This window comes from Anoplophora glabripennis, unplaced genomic scaffold, assembly GCF_000390285.2.
Source record: "Anoplophora glabripennis isolate ALB-LARVAE unplaced genomic scaffold, Agla_2.0 scaffold889, whole genome shotgun sequence".
Lineage (NCBI taxonomy): Eukaryota > Metazoa > Arthropoda > Insecta > Coleoptera > Cerambycidae > Anoplophora > Anoplophora glabripennis.
The window spans coordinates 30,570-47,435 of record NW_019416969.1 but is presented as its reverse complement, the minus strand read 5'-3'; the positions used below and the strand labels follow the sequence as shown (position 1 = coordinate 47,435).

The 16,866-nt window shown below is 35.8% G+C and overlaps 1 long non-coding RNA gene across 1 annotated transcript; it reads left to right on the top strand.

Moving 5' to 3' along the window:
* Positions 1–294: 294 nt before the first annotated feature.
* LOC111692059 lies at positions 295–1,099 on the top strand. The gene is made up of 2 exons (XR_002763125.1): positions 295–460; positions 582–1,099. It is a non-coding gene; the product is annotated as an uncharacterized LOC111692059 (long non-coding RNA).
* Positions 1,100–16,866: the final 15,767 nt, after the last annotated feature.

The window sequence follows — 16,866 nt, the reverse complement described above, 5'->3', positions numbered from 1 at the left end:
CAAACATTGGTACTTTGTGATGTCCTTGACATTGATGCCAATGTTACATTTTTAGCTTTATAGTACAGCGGTCATTTTAATTGATTATCGTACAAGGATCTACCTTATTCTTGACCTCGACTTACAAATTAGTTAAATTGTAAGATGCATAAGACTACGACACTATTTTCTTGCAACTTGTTTTATAATTATAGATTCTGAATATCCGAAAAAAAAAATACATTATTGAAATTCCTAGCACTACAAACGCCGTAAGTGGCATCATTGCCTGGTATTAAACGGTTCTAAAGGGGGCGCCATTATTACAGTCTATTGTTGTGAAATAGATATTAGCCGAGTTCAGTGTTTTGTGTCTTTTTAAACTGTTTTTTTATCTAATTTCAATAAAAATGCCAAAGCGGCGTATAATATGCCGACAATTACAGGAAAAGAGCCAAATATGTGCTACTTCTTTTCACAAGTAAGTTTGACATTGTTTCCATGGGCGTTCTTACAAGGGTGTAAGGTGTCCTAAGTATTTTATTTGTTAATTTATTATGTTTGTATTTTGATACTGACACTAGCTCTGTGTTTATTTGTAGAATACCATAAGATCCTGCGATACGAGCAGTGTGGCTAGAAAATTTCGCCATATCTGAATATGATTTTTCAAAGGATAATTATGTCTGTCGAAGCATTTCCGTGCTACAGATATTAAGGTAACAGTAACTGGAAAACGATGTCTCACACATGGAACTGTGCCTATTAATACAACATTTGGAAGGTAATACGTTTTAGCACAGTGTTGATGAAATGGTTGTGCCGTCTCAAAGGTTCCCTCTTCGAGAAATTGCCAGTGAAGGAAATTTTATAGATGTTGCTATAAAACATCTTCAATCACATGTTGTCCCTGTTCCATAAGAGACGAGCTGTCAATGTTGTGAGCTCAAAATTCAGCTTATTTTTGTTGCGTACATTTAAAACATGCTTATTTTCCCATACGATTAAATGTTGTTCAATGTAAATTCATTTTTCCGTTACTTTTAGTACAAATATGTTTTGTTTTCTTTGCATTGTTTATATTCCAGCAGATTTTAATTAAATATATTTTTGCTCCTTTTCTTGTAGTTTTATTTAAATTATTTATTTTAATAAATGTTCTTCCAGTAATCGAGAACTACTATGAAATAATAGAATTAATAGTAGGCAATGACATTGCTATAGCTATAGTATAATGATAGTTTCAATCGAGGAGTTTTCTTTAGTCACTCTTTTGTTCTGGAAATGTTTTTAAAATATTAATTATAGATTTTGAAGAAACCATTAACTTTTTCCTATTTATTGTCTATTTATTACACATGAAAGCTTAAATAATCGAGCACTTCTGATTTTATTCTATTAAAAAGTGTAATTTTTATGGTTTCCTTATATTATGATAGATTTTAAACCTAAACTCGGTACGCCACTGTACCAGGGACCATTGTGTTTCCTTATGTATCATTTGTTTATCAACATACAATAGGTTGAGGTTACATGTTTACTTTGTGTACTGAAATAGGGAATGCGGCCTCCCCTTTACTTATTACTCTGAGGTCTGCACCCACCAGTACGCGTGTTAGAAGTACGTCTGCGGCCAACCTCATGGATTTCCAATGAGCCCAGTACGATTTTACAGTTGGGGAATATCGTGCCACTTCCTCCCCGTCGGCTTACGGTTTTTCCTCTTCCAGTCTATCATGGGTTTTAGGACCGGATCACGTTCTTGATCTTGTCGCACTTCTTTGGACTGCCAATGGTCGTCAATTATCGTCGTCCTGTATACATGAGCGTCTTTTTCTTCAATACGACTGCAGTGTTTACAATCCTGTGAGCAAGGTCTTCTGGAGAGGGCATCGGCATTCTGATGAACAACTCCGGCACGATGTTCTGTGTCGAAGTGGAACTCCTGCAATCTCTCAATCCACCTGGCTACTTGTCCTTCAGGTTTCTTAAACTGTAGGAGCCATTTTAACGCAGCGTGGTCTGTTCTTAACAGGAACCTTCTTCCATAGAGATACTTGTAAAAGTGCTCCGTTGATTTTACTACGGCCAACAGTTCTCTTCTGGTCACACAGTAATTTCGTTCTGATTTTGAGAGGGTTTTACTGAAATAGCCGATCACCCTTTCCTATCCATCCTGGATCTGCGATAATACAGCTCCTAGTCCCATGTTGCTTGCGTCCGTGTCCAAAATGAATTCTCCGGTAAGCACAGGTTCAAGATTGGTGTACTAGTTAGGGCATCCTTTAGGTTCTGAAAGGCCATCTTGCAGTCGTCGTCTCACAGGAACCGTCTCTCTGCTTCTGTAAGTTTGGTCAATGGTTTGGCAATGTTGGCGAATCCGGACACAAATCGTCGGTAGTACGTACATAAGCCCAAGAAACTTCTAAGTTCATTCTTGTCTTTTGGTACCGGCCATTCCTGTACTGTCTTGATCTTCTGCTGGTCTACTGCAACTCCCTGGTCTGAGACAACATGGCCCAGGTACTGTACCTTCCTCTGAAATAGGCGACACTTTTTGGGGTTTAGCTTCAGTCCAGAGCTACGAAGTCGTTGAAAAACTTCTAGGTTCGTCATGTGGTCATTAAAAGATTTTCCTACCACTATTATGTCATCCAAGTATACCAGACATGTCTTCCATGAGAGTCCTCTCAGCACCGTTTCCATTAATCGCTCAAATGTCGCAGGAGCGTTGCATAACCCAAAGGGCATCACTGTAAACTGCCACAGTCCGGCACCAACAGTAAATGCAGTTTTCTCCTTATCTTCTGGAGCCATTTCAACCTGCCAATATCCGCTTCTTAAGTCTAATGTAGAGAAAATCTGGGATTCTGCTAGAGTGTCTAAGGTATCGTCTATTCTAGGTAATGGATAACTATCCTTCTTGGTTACATTGTTTGACCGACGATAGTCGACGCAGAATCTAGTGGAGCCGTCCTTTTTCTTAACCAACACCACAGGCGAAGCCCTGGGACTATCCGATGGCTCAATCACACCCTCTTTTTCCATATCATCGATAATTTTATCGGCCTCTTCTCGTTTAGCCAGTGGTAGTCTTCGTGCGGCTTTTCGGATTGGTAAAGCGTCTCCAGTGACTATCTTGTGTTGAACAATGTTAGTTCTGCCCTTCTGGCTATGTCCATCATCGAAAATATCCGAATAATTGTTGATAAGATTTCTCACCTTTTTCTTCTGATCGGAATTTAAATGAGTAGTAGAAGACTCGAAGAAATCGGTCACTTCTTTAAAAGTTTTCCGTTCCACTTTTCCATATGTACACATTTGTCTGATAATCGAGGACACCGGGCTACAGTACCCCATGACAATCCCTTTCTTCAGAGGCACAGGGTGATAATTTAAATTCATCATCCTCACGGGCACAGCTTTTTCAACCTGGATGAGGGTCTTCCCCATAACAACTCCTTGCCCTACCTCACCGTCGTGAATTCTAGGTTCAAACATCATGATGCTTCCAATCCTAAATTCACCATCCGGGAATGCGCCTAATATGGTCTCACACCGTGCTGGTACTATCACGTCCTCGGCCAAAACTACACAAACCATCTCTTCTTCCTTCTTATATAGAATCACTTCTTTATTTATTTTTAAGGTGTCAAGTCGGAAGTTCAGCTCAAATCCCTTGGCGTTCATGATGGATGTCAAGGATTATTTCATCCTCTATGTCAGCCACCAACAATGTATGCTTAAATGCAGTGTTTCCAATCATCAGCGTAGTGTCTACTTCTCCATGGATGATAGCCGGTTTGCCTGTAGCTGTACGTAGTCTCCATTTCGTTGGCTTTACTTTGCTGGGCGTGGGAACAATATCTGGTCTAATAATGGTTCTTGTTGCACCAGCATCCACTAATAGTTCTCCCAGTTTTCCATCAACCAGGCCAACGACAAAGACACTATCTGATTGGTGCTTTAAGTACGCCACTGCCGCGGTTCTTTTTGAGGCATTTTTAGGACAGGTCGGTGGTCGCCCCTTATCTCCGACCGTCTTTAGTTTTCCGANACACATTTGTCTGATAATCGAGGACACCGGGCTACAGTACCCCATGACGATCCCTTTCTTCAGAGGCACAGGGTGATAATTTAAATTCATCATCCTCACGGGCACAGCTTTTTCAACCTGGATGAGGGTCTTCCCCATAACAACTCTTTGCCCTACCTCACCGTCGTGAATTCTAGGTTCAAACATCATGATGCTTCCAATCCTAAATTCACCATCCGGGAATGTGCCTAATATGGTCTCACACCGTGCTGGTACTATCACGTCCTCGGCCAAAACTACACGAACCATCTCTTCTTCCTTCTTATATAGAATCACTTCTTTATTTATTTTTAAGGTGTCAAGTCGGAAGTTCAGCTCAAATTCCTTGGCGTTCATGATGGATGTCAAGGATTATTTCATCCTCTATGTCAGCCACCAACAATGTATGCTTAAATACGGTGTTTCCAATCATCAGCGTAGTGTCTACTTCTCCATGGATGATAGCCGGTTTGCCTGTAGCTGTACGTAGTCTCCATTTCGTTGGCTTTACTTTGCTGGGCGTGGGAACAATATCTGGTCTAATAATGGTTCTTGTTGCACCAGTATCCACTAATAGTTCTTCCAGTTTTCCATCAACCAGGCTAACGACAAAGACACTATCTGATTGGTGCTTTAAGTACGCCACTGCCGCGGTTCTTTTTGAGGCATTTTTAGGACAGGTCGGTGGTCGCCCCTTATCTCCGACCGTCTTTAGTTTTCCGACGACGATGGAGCTGAAGATTCGATGTTCTTCCTACAGCGTCTTCTAATATGGCCTACTTCGCCACTTCTCCAACATCGTAGCTGCTGCTTGCCATCCTCTAGAAGTTCTTTTATCAGTCTTTTTATTGCAACTTCTTGATCCTCGACGTCCTCTTCAATTTTTCGGATACGAACCTGGCTTCTTGAAGACTGTTTCGCTGCCTCAAATTCTAAAGCTCGTACCAATGCATCCACCAGTTCATTTGGGCGAGCTAAAATTAAAGCTTGTCTCATTTCCTGGTCACGAAGCCCATCCAAGAATGCTTGCACCGCCAAACGTTCCATTATCTTCTCAGGTGTAGCCGGATACGCTAACCTCACCAAACGAGCTATATCTGCTTCAAATTCCTGCAGCGTTTCATTTGGTTTTTGGCAACGATTCTTCAGTTGCGAATGGTAGACATGCTCCATATGTGTTTGGCCATATCTAGTTTCTAGGCGACGAACAAGGTGCTGATAATCCTCTTGTTCTTTTGGCGAAAGTGTTTGTCGGTAGCATCGCCTCGCAACGCTAAGGTTAAAGCTGTGGCCTTATCTTTTGACGTACAATCGTTTGCTTTGGCAGCAGCTTCAGATTGTCGAAAATAGTTGGCCCAAGGCATTTTACCATCAAACTGGGGCGGCTTCATGATGATCTTCGATCCCTCTGAGGGCGTAGTAACTCGTTCTTATGGAACTTTCAAGATTTTAGAACTTTCTGTGATTTTTTCATTTATGTTAATCATTTTATTTTCTATGGTTTTGAACACTGCTCCCACATCAAGATCAATTTCAAATAAAAATGATTATGGATTCTCACCCTCATTCAGTAATACCTCCATTAACCTCTGTTGTAGAACTGACTTCCTTCCATCTGTTTCGCAGTCACGTTCTTCCAATAATTCTTGTACTTTCAAGTCCTTAAGGGTAACTTTCTTCGTAGCCATTTTCACTTCCTTTTAATTCACACCCCACATCTGACACCAATTGCAATGTTCTAGCACTTGAGGTTCGTAGGTGTGAATAAAAGTACTCAGTATCTCAGGTATTTATCTCTAGGTCGCCGAACAGTTCTTATTTATTTATAACAAGGTACACATACACAATTTGCATAAAAATCATCAATCTGACAGTTACTAAAAACAACTCTACTGTCTATATATTTTCCAATGTTAACTATCCTAATTTATATTAATTGCTCCGCTGTGAGTCAACGAACGACATTTCGTCACAATATTTACTAACCAGATGCCTTTTTTGGAAGTTTGGAAGAAACTTTTCTTATTCTTTTCTCGAGCGGAGCCTACTCTTTTTTGAAAAACATTTTCATCATACTTTTATATACAGGGTGTTTAGAAATCAAAGTACAGGGTATTTTAAAAAATGTTATATCTACTAACCAGCGAGGAAAGCACCGTGAAGCCCGAAGGCCCGAGAGAAAGGTCAAACTCCGCGTCAGCGGAATTTATTAATTTTTTTTAATGGGAANTTGAAAAAATTTAGGGGATAGCACCCCCACTTAGGGGGTTGAAGATTTTGGTATGCTTTTTGAGCCAAAAGTTGTCCCCCTCAGAAACAAATTTTACCTGTTTTTGAATTTTGCCGAAAAGTTCTTTACTACCCTGTAATGCCTTGCGGTACGTTTTCGGTGGGCTACCCTGTATAAGGTAATATTAAGTGAAAATCGCCCATGTTTCGAATTCAGACGAAAAATCTCCCACAGAATCTTTAACAGCTCCAAAATCCACTTCGACAGAGCAGAGAACATGGAGCATTTATTGAAAATTTAAATTTTTACCCATATTTCGAACTCACTAGCTGCAAACCGCTTCGTATACGTCCAGCCAAAACGGAAGACATCCTGAAAGTCCAATACTATTGTTATAGCGACTTTGGAAGACTATTCTGAGAAAAACGACCCGGTCTGGAATTTCTTTATCAAGCCAGGAACACCAGGAATACCAAGAAATTCGAACTGGGACACGAGACCAAGCTGCCTTTTATAAATAAAAATTTCAACCAGATCCGGTGACAGTTCGAGACGACCCCAATAATCGCCTAAATCCAAAGAGGCTAGATATTAGAAATCTTATCGAGATCAATATCCTTCGAGTCTATGGAGCGCATTTTACAATTACTGTCAACAAGATCCAATTTTTTTAACTATTTAGTTTCACTTTATAATCCTAGCAAAATCTTAGTGGTTACACAAACTACAACACTTGATTAGTTTTTTGAGTTGATGATTTTGATGAGTTTATGATTTTGACATTGCTTACAGCTAACTGAAACAGACTCATTCTGGGTCACATTTAGCATATTCAGTTATAGAGACCCAATAATTCACTGAAGCCAGTAAGACATAAATTTGACTTTCTGTTGATCCAAATCTTGATCTGCTTAATAGTGATGATTTAGTAGCGTAAATCTCAGTAATAGTTATAATACTAAATCATGTGCATAATACCATATTTTTTAAAAAAGTTTTAATTTATTGCAATTATATTTACATAATATTGTTTCAATCTTGTGGTGTTATAAAATTTAACTGATATAAAATAGTCTTGCTCTAGACGGAATAATATGCAGTGTGATTTTAGTATTCTATGAAACAGGTATGTTAGAATCGTTGGACATAAATAAATAATAAAACACTTGACATAAATAGGTCACAATAAATAACAACGTACACATAATTATAAGATACTTATTAACAATTATATTTAAATAACAAAGTTTCACTTTATTGCTACCTATATTGGATAAATAAGGATCTCTATGGATATTGATATTAACAAAAGAAATAAATGGTGGTTGATTTCGTTCAATTACTATTAGTGGAGTAAAATCGGTGCCGAAATATTAGAGTGACCCTGAAGTATAACCAGATGAAACTTATATCATCTTGTAGAGTATGTTTTTAGCTATTAGAAATGGGAGATTACAACTTTTTTTAGAAGGATCGAACTTTTAAAATGGCCCATAAGAATGGCCGAGGAGACATTCGAAAATCGTGGATTTCCAAACATACAGCGCATTATTTACGGAACGAAATAAGTACTCAAATGAAATAGCGCTACGCTGAGTTGTTCCACCAAATTAAGAGCTCTTTAAAAATTCGATAACTCTACAACCGTTGAAGATAGCGACCTCATTTTTTTTAAACTTTTGCAAATATTAGGCATTTCATTCACTGCATGACTTTTTCAATATTTCACGTACCTTCCCGCATCTTGAAGTCTTCTTAAAAACATCTTCATATAAACAACAATATAATGGGAAAAATATTATTTAGCACTCATTTTAGCGCGTTTGTACGAGGAACTGTCCGCAAACTGTCAATTTAGGTTATTTACCAGTTTTTCGAGTAAATGTAATTCCAAATACCTATGTACTCCCGATACGGTTGACTGTAACTACTACCAAAGAGACACATACAGTAAGGCTCTCCAACCGGCTTGTCTTCAAATAACGTATTACTTGATTACGTAACGATCGAAAATGTATGTACAGGGTGTCCCAAACTCGACGCCCCAATGATACACTGAAAACTGTTAACTACTCTGTAAACACATGGAAGTGCTAAGCAATACTCGTTTGACACTTTGTTGACAAGTGACACATATAATAATGTAACTAGATCAATTGTTTCCAAAGTATGTCCCATCAAGTTATGATTAATGCAACTTTGACGTTCTAATTATTGTTTTTAATTCTGATCATAGCATTTTTATGAAAATAGATAGAGAAAAAGTTTTTAAATAAAAATTTATAGGAAAAATATGTTCTTTTTAAATATGAAAAAATACAGATATGTTCCTGGAAAAAAAATTCATGTCATCAACACAATTTTCGAAATATCTAAAATTTAAAATTTTGATGCAAAATGCACTTCCATTTATGCCGCTTGAACTCCATACTTCAAGTTTTCAGTAAAAGTTTTCGTTACCCTGTAATATAAATGGGGCGTCGAGTTTGAAACACCCTGTACAAATCATTACACGATAATATTCCTTACAATTATTAAAACACTTAAATGACCATATGCAACAACATAAACTTTTACAAAATAATCACAATTCCAAAAATCTATCCTCTTTATTGAATACCTCAGACAAAACACGTAGAGAGCCAGCCCAAACAAAAGACAAAAAGACACAAAACAATACAAATTAGAAAAACATGCATGAAATAGAACCAACTAACCCGACTGCAAAATAATAATTCGCCATTTATTATAGATCAAGATTCCAAAATTATTAATATTTTATCCTGGAACTACATTTTAGTCCTCACGGAAGTTTATCTATTTTTTTTTCTTTCTGAGAGAGTGTCAATATTCGCTGAATTTAAATAGTTTTATATCTGACATTACTAGGCAACCAACCATTCGAGGTAGAGATTAGCGGTTCATACAGAAAAAATCAATAATAATTGTTTTTAAACTGAATTAAATATCAATGAGTTCCCAGAATTATGCAATTATAGTATTTATTTCTTCTTGGCAGTTCATTGTAGAACACAAATAACACAAATGAATTTTCTTTAATTCGATCGATTCAATGTTGGAACTTGAAATTTCACAACTTTCTATCAGTAATAAAAGAAGTTACGTTAAAATAATCTTCCGATAGAATCCTTTTTCAAATGTGGCAGAAGAACGACATTTCAAAATATATCGCAGCGCAGAATGTTATTTCTTTTCTTTCATTCATCCTTGAAATAATGCCCGAGCTAAGGCTCTTGGACACTCGGAAATAAGTAATGCAACACATACGAGTCAATATACAAGTATTTTCCTGGATCTGACATATGTTGGATGTGAAATATTTCTTAAGCGAAACGTTTCCATATAAGCGTCATCAAATGTTGCAGCCGCGGAAAAAAGTAATATAAAACTAATTCTCATTTTAACATTAGATACTACATATAAAATTCATATTGCACGAATGTATGTCACTCAAATGTAAAAATATATGTGTATTGCTACCTAGTTTGCTGTCAATCAATTTTAGTAATATTTCACTGAAGTTAATTTAAAACAACTCACTACCGTACCGGGTAGATTTTTTAAAGGGGAAAGAAGGGGAACCTGAAACAAGTTTCCAATACTTACGGCTTAATTGAATTCGACCTTAATTTTGAAATTTTAAATAGGATAGAAAATAGTTTTTATAAAGGATGTTGTGAAAAAACTGCCATAAATCCAAAACCTGTACGAATATTGAAAAATAAGATGATTTTGATCATGAATCTACTGTATTCTGTTTTTAGGATACGGAAATTCGCTGTTTAAAATGACCAAATCTTTTACAAAATACAAATATTGCATAGAAATTTGTTACAAAGTTTTTGAAAATGTTAAAAATGTTGTTAGTCACAGCTACATTATTATTATTTTTTTAGATTAGCTTTCCTGCATTGTATAATGTAAATGCAATACAATGTAAAATTGCATTGTTCAAAGAAATGGTACTCTTATTAAGATTACTGAAACGCATCGTTTTCGAGAAAAATGCGTCAATTATTCCAAAATCAACCAGTTCCTGTTCCTAAATACCATTTCAAGTTCATTCTGTCAAAGTAAAGATAAACCATATTGTCAGAACTTTTACTTCATTCTTTTATTAACTCGAAAACTCGATTGATTGATATGTTAAAAACTTTTTGAACCGCTAACTCCACCAGTAGCTCTTCTTCGGTTTACAAATGTTGCAAATCTTTGTACATAAGAGAAGTGCAGTTAACTTGCAGTTTTTATCAGCGTATCCATGAGTTATCACCAGAGAGCGGACAATTTGTGTCTTTAACCTTGAACATAGATATGTCATTCATAAACCTAGATACATTATCCATGACGCAGTGGCGTGTCGGGTATGCATCGGAAATTTACGTGATAATTCACGAAAATTCCACGGTACATACATTTTTAGACGTTATAAAATATTTAGAAAATCAGAAATTGTATACTACATATTTATTAAATAAAGTTCGGTTAAAAATAGTGTCGTTCTTTTAATTGGAAATTAGGAGTCAATGTAACGAATAGCCTCAGGCGACGCACATGATAGAATAGTCCAACTCACGCTCCATTCATAACAGGGCTGCAGTTTGAATTCTGATCAATAGGAATTCGATAAACGCAACCGATGTCGACGGATGGACTAGAAATGGGTGCGAGTGTCATTTAATGTCTTTAGAACTAAATTAACTTAATTATTTTTTCGTTATTTAACATGTTCACATGATTTATGGATTTTAAATAAAGGGTACAAATCTTCGCGAGGATAATATGATATATTTGCTATACATAATAATTATATTTTGCATAGTTTATACACAATACATTTTTGAATGCGTACACATCTCTACCAAAATTTGATCTATTCTTCGGGTTAAAGACATACATTGTCCGCTCCCTAGTTATCACTATGTCCAGTAATTCATTATTACTGAGCATTTTGTGTTTATTCGATACTTTTAATACCCAAAGGCACACCATTTTTTCACAAAAAGAAAACGAAAACACAGTAAAGAATCTAGAAAAGTAAATGACTTCACTTAAACATCTGTTCACCAATAATAATTTTCATAATAAAAGACCTTTAAGCAATGAAAACAAAAGTAGAACTGATGATTGAATGACTAAAATTGAACTAGCAGTTTTTCTGTCTGCTACAAGAACCACAGGAACTGTACATGATCAACAAGGCACGAGTAAAGTGGGGTTCTAAAATTTTTGTCTCCCCATTAAAAACTGCTTAATATGCAAATTTCTCAAAATTATTGGTGATATTTAGACATGAATCCTAATTCTTTTCTTTAGGAATAAGAAACAATCGACTTGATAACATCCAAGATTAGAGTTCATTGAATTAATCTATATACTCGTAGACAATCTGCATAAAAAATGTCCGCACGCAATCAGGGTGAAAACTGATTACCGTTGTCATTTTGGGACAAAGCAGGAATGATTCTTGTTGATTATATTGTCGACCGATACTATAAAAACGTTCTCCTTCAGCCGAGTTCACAAAGTAACTCATCCTCCGCGGTTGTAATAATTGCTCTGAGCTAGACAACTCGTTGTATAGTTCCCACCTGACTCCTTTTTATTCAGAAACTTGAAAAAGCACCGACTGATGGAAAGAGGAATTGTATGCTTATTTTGGAGTACAGCAAAAAGCATTTTCACTTGCAGTACGTCGTAAGACTTCTATTATATTACTAGGGAGAAATATTTCTCTTGTTATTTTTTAAGCACAAAAACTGAGTTAGTCTAATTCTAACAGCGTTTCTGACTTAACAGGACTAACTGATTGAACTTAACTGACTAACTATTTCTTTAGATCAAATCTTAAATAGAGAATATTGGAGCAATGTAATATATTACTTTTGATAATTTTTGGTGTGAAAAGATAATTTACGGGTTTTATGCAATGCTTACAATAAACAATAGAGAATTTCTGAAATGAACGCAAGGTTACTGATATTAAATAGTAAAAATACAAGGCATGCAAGATAAACTTCGAAAATAATTATTTGTAGCACTTTCCAGCACATTATCACTTGTAAGGAAGGTCAGGTAGCACAGGGCCGGCACGTCCCACTATGTTTATATAGGTCCATATAACTTCTATACGAGGTCTGTCCTGAAAATAACGGAACTTTTTTAATTACGCGCCAATGAAGATATTTATTGATATGCGGTTGGCACGATTGCGCTCTGTAACCACATGTTCTTGAATTATTGATATCTCATTTAATTTCCGTGAAATTGTTATTTGAGCGCTACGTGTTTAAGTGTTAGTGCGCGATTTTCTGGAACAACAATGCTACGTAAAATTTTGCGCGAAACTGGGGAAAACTTTCACGGAAACGTTTCAGCTTTTGAAGTAAGCTTACAGAGATTATATTATGGGTCGTAAACAATGTTGTGAATGGTTTTTACGATTTAAAAGTGGTCGTCAGTCAATTGATGCTGATTCTCGACTTCGACTTCAACTGACGACTTCCACGTTTAGAAAGTCAAAGATCTGGTGCGTGCAAATTGCCGATAGAATGTCAGAGAAATTGCAGAAGAGACTAGCATCTGAATTGGGTCATGCCATGAAATTTTTACTAACAAATTTGTTCCTCGTTTGATAGCCGAAGAACAGAAAGAAAATCATGTGGACGTTTGTCGGCAACTCCTTGAACATGACGATGAAACATTCATTCAAAGGATAATAACTTGAATCGAAAGCTCGGTTTACAGCTACAACATTGAGACAAAAGTTTAATCATCACAATGGATTGGCAAAGGATTTCCATGTCCCAAGAAAGCACATCAGACTCGATCCAATGTCAAAGTGATGCTCACTGTTTTCTTCGCCTTTAATGGAATTGTTCATTTGGAAATCTTGTATCCAGGTGAATTAATGAACACGTTTTATAACGGATACGTAAAAAAATCTGCAATAAGAGAGCAAAGTTGTGGCGAAGACTGATGGTTCTTGCACCACGACAATGCGACCATACACTCAACTTTCAATTCATCAGTTTTGTGCCAAATATCATATTACTGTCCTTCCCCGCTCTCCTTACTCGCCAGACGTGGCTCCTTGCGATTTTTTCTTACTTCCGAAATTAAAATCAGTGCTGAAAGGACGCGGTTTTTAAACTATTGCTGACTTCAAAGCAAATTCGTCACAGACTTTAAAGGCCATTTCAAATTAATCTTTCTAGCGCTGGGAAAAGTATGTGAATAGGGGAAGGGAGTACTTTGAAGAAGACAAGTACCAATAATGTATAAAATTAATAATAATGAAGTTTAAAAAATAAAGCCTTATATAGTAGCACCGATGTCAATGAAAATTATATTATTATACAGGGTGGTCCGAATTTTATGCAGGAAACTTCGAGGGTAAATAGATCTCTTTAAAATAATAGGTGTTTGCCTTATAAACATAGGTCTAGAACGGCCTCGTTTTAGAGATACAGGGTGTTAAAGTTGTTAAAAAAAATAGATTTTTTGTTTATATCTCCGGAATCTATTAACCGATCTCAATAAAATTTGGTACAGATAATGTATGCCAGTAGGCTTTGCATTCCCTAAAATGCGAACTCTAGAGGTTCAACCAGTGGTGTACAACTGGACAGGGGTCGCCCCCTTTTTATAAAAAAACCTACGCCACTGTATTTTTTACAACATATTGTAACGGATTTATATTATAATGCATTAAATACGTAAACAAGGTAACTTGAATTTTTTCCCTAAGATTCGCCGTTCTTAAGTTATTCATACCAATACAGTCCCCTTGTGGCAGACATTTCAAACCATAATATTACAAGAATATTTATGTTTATGCTTGAAAGTAATAATTCAAATAGATGGTTTTCTAGAGAGTTTAGAAATTATTGGGAATTTGGATGGTAGCAAGAGGAAAGGTCCACAAATTTTATTGCGAATTATCCCGAACCACACTTTCACAGAAAATTCGTCTTGAAAAGATCTTGTTCGAATTTCATGAGGATTGAACGTAGCTTCATCGATCCAAACTATTTTTAGTAAGAATTCTGGATTATGTTGTGACTTTAACAACCACTGACAAAAATTCAGGTGTCTCTCTGCATCTTCCGGAGGTAAATTTTGCACAGGTTGTAAATGGTAGGTACTGATTTCTACCATCTTTATGTAGAACTTTTCAAATTTTCGATTTACTCATCCCGAGTTGCCGAGACGTTTTTTAATCCAAAAAGATGAAAGCGACGAGTGTAAAGAATTTTGTTGAAGTGATTACAAATTGCACTTACTTTTAAGCATAAACATAAATACTATTGTAATATTATGGTTAGAAGTATCTGCCACAAGGGGATTGTATTGGTATGAATAACTTGAGAACGGTGAAATTTACGGAAAAAATTCAAGTTACCTATTTTACGTATTTTGTGCATTAGAATATAAATCCGTTACAATAACTTGTAAAAAATACAGTGGCGTAGGTTTTTTTATAAAAAAAGAGGTGATCCTGTCCAGTTGTACACCACTGGTTGAACCTTTAGAGCTAATATTTTAGGAAATGCAAGGCCTACTGTCATATATTATCTGTACCAAATTTTATTGAGATCGGTTAATAGATTCCGGAGATATAAACAAAAAATTTAATTTTTTTAACATCTTCAACACCCTGTATCTCTAAAACGAGGCCGTTCCAGTCCTATGTTTATAAGACAAACAGCTATTATTTTAAAGAGATCTGTCTGCCCTTGAAGTTTCCTGCATAAAATTCGGACCACCCTGTATAATTGTATTTGAGGTATACTTATACAGGGTGTCCCTGAAAAGGATGGACAACGCTTGATACAGGTTCCTTGGATAAAATAGGACTATTTAGCCTAACTTACCTATATACAAAAGTGCACGCCTACTGAGATATAGCCTTCTGAATATAGAATAGATAATCTATTTTTTTAAAATAATTTGGAAACTATTTTTCTTAGAAACTTCAAATTTGGTACACTTATTTTTTATATAAGGGCAAGGTAAATATAGAATTTGGAGAGAATACATATACAGGATTTTCTATTTCTAGTGCCTGTGCGCCACTGGCTATCCCGTAACTTTTTTGTGTGTTTGTCAATGGCGACAGAATTTATATTTTAAAAAAAGCATTATTTTAGAAGATCTTTTTGCTCTTACAAAATTTCGATATCGTTTATGGATTTCGAGTAAAATTCGCATTTTTTGTACATTAAATATAAGCAAAAATTCCGACTTATAAAAAATAATTTATAACTGCAGCCTTAAAGAAGGGAATAATAATGAAAAAACGTCACATTAAAAAAAGTAACTACACATTCTTGGTATTAGTATTATCAATCAATAAAATAAAAATCAACACTAATATTTTAAATAAACAATATCAACTAATAATGTAAGAAAATCAACATTATCATTTTAAATAAACTGATATTTGTAATCACATTAAAATAATATTACAGTAAATGCTCAAAGTTACTTTCTTGTTCTTAAACGCAAACATTAGTTCTTCGAAAATTATAAATTATCCAATAATTGTGCATTACCTCTCATAACATTAATTTCATGTTGTATTCTTTCCCATACTCGTTTTCTGTATTTACTGCAAAGTTATTTTAAACTGTGGTCCTCAACCCTCCTCAAATGAAATAATTACATGGGTTTAGGTCCGGGGATCGAGATGGCTATTTTAAAGGGTTAGACATTTCATAACCTGTAATACCTGTACCCTGTAATACCTGTAACCTGTAATAACTGGTCTTTTAGTTACTCTATTAAAGGGACTTTTTTAAAACCAACCTCTGCCGCTAAACGCCTTTTATTTACTTGAGGAATTTCTTCGACCCTTTCCAAAATTTGTTCCTCCAGCTGAATAATTCCGGCCGTCCGTACATTATCCACGATTTAATGTTACAGGTAAAAAACGTCCTGTTCCCGAAGGCGTCTCTCCGCATTAGCAAATGTTTTATGATTTGGAGTGCTTCGATTAGGAAATCTTTCAGCATATGTTCGAACAGTAACACAAAAATTTCCTTCACAATAACCCAAAACTACTAACATATCAGTTTGTTCAGCAAAAGTATAAATTGCAATAAAAAACAAAGTAAGCTAAAATTAAATCACAGCTAGCTTGACACAGAACCTTTTAATTGTTGTTATGAATTTGTTTATCTGTTATATGGCACCTCGTACTAGAATGTTCTACCTGTATTTATCTTAATAGACCAGGCAAGTTAGACAATAAATCAGCAATTTTTTTCTGATGAACCGATCGAGTTGCGGTTTTCGACATTGTCTTCGGAAAAATATCAGGAAAAAAGTCTATATATTACACTTTGGGGCTGGATCGAAACTGCATTGCGGGTGCATAAAGTGCATCTTGGAGTGCATCAATTTTTCCGAATTTTCTAAAAATGGTAAAAATTGACTAAAAGTTGTAGAAATTAGGTTTTCGGGGTCGGAGATTCCGAATCTGACCCTGAAAAATATGCCCGAAGGCCCTGGGGCTCTCCAGAAGGCAATTACTCAGCTATTCGATGTTTTACAGAAG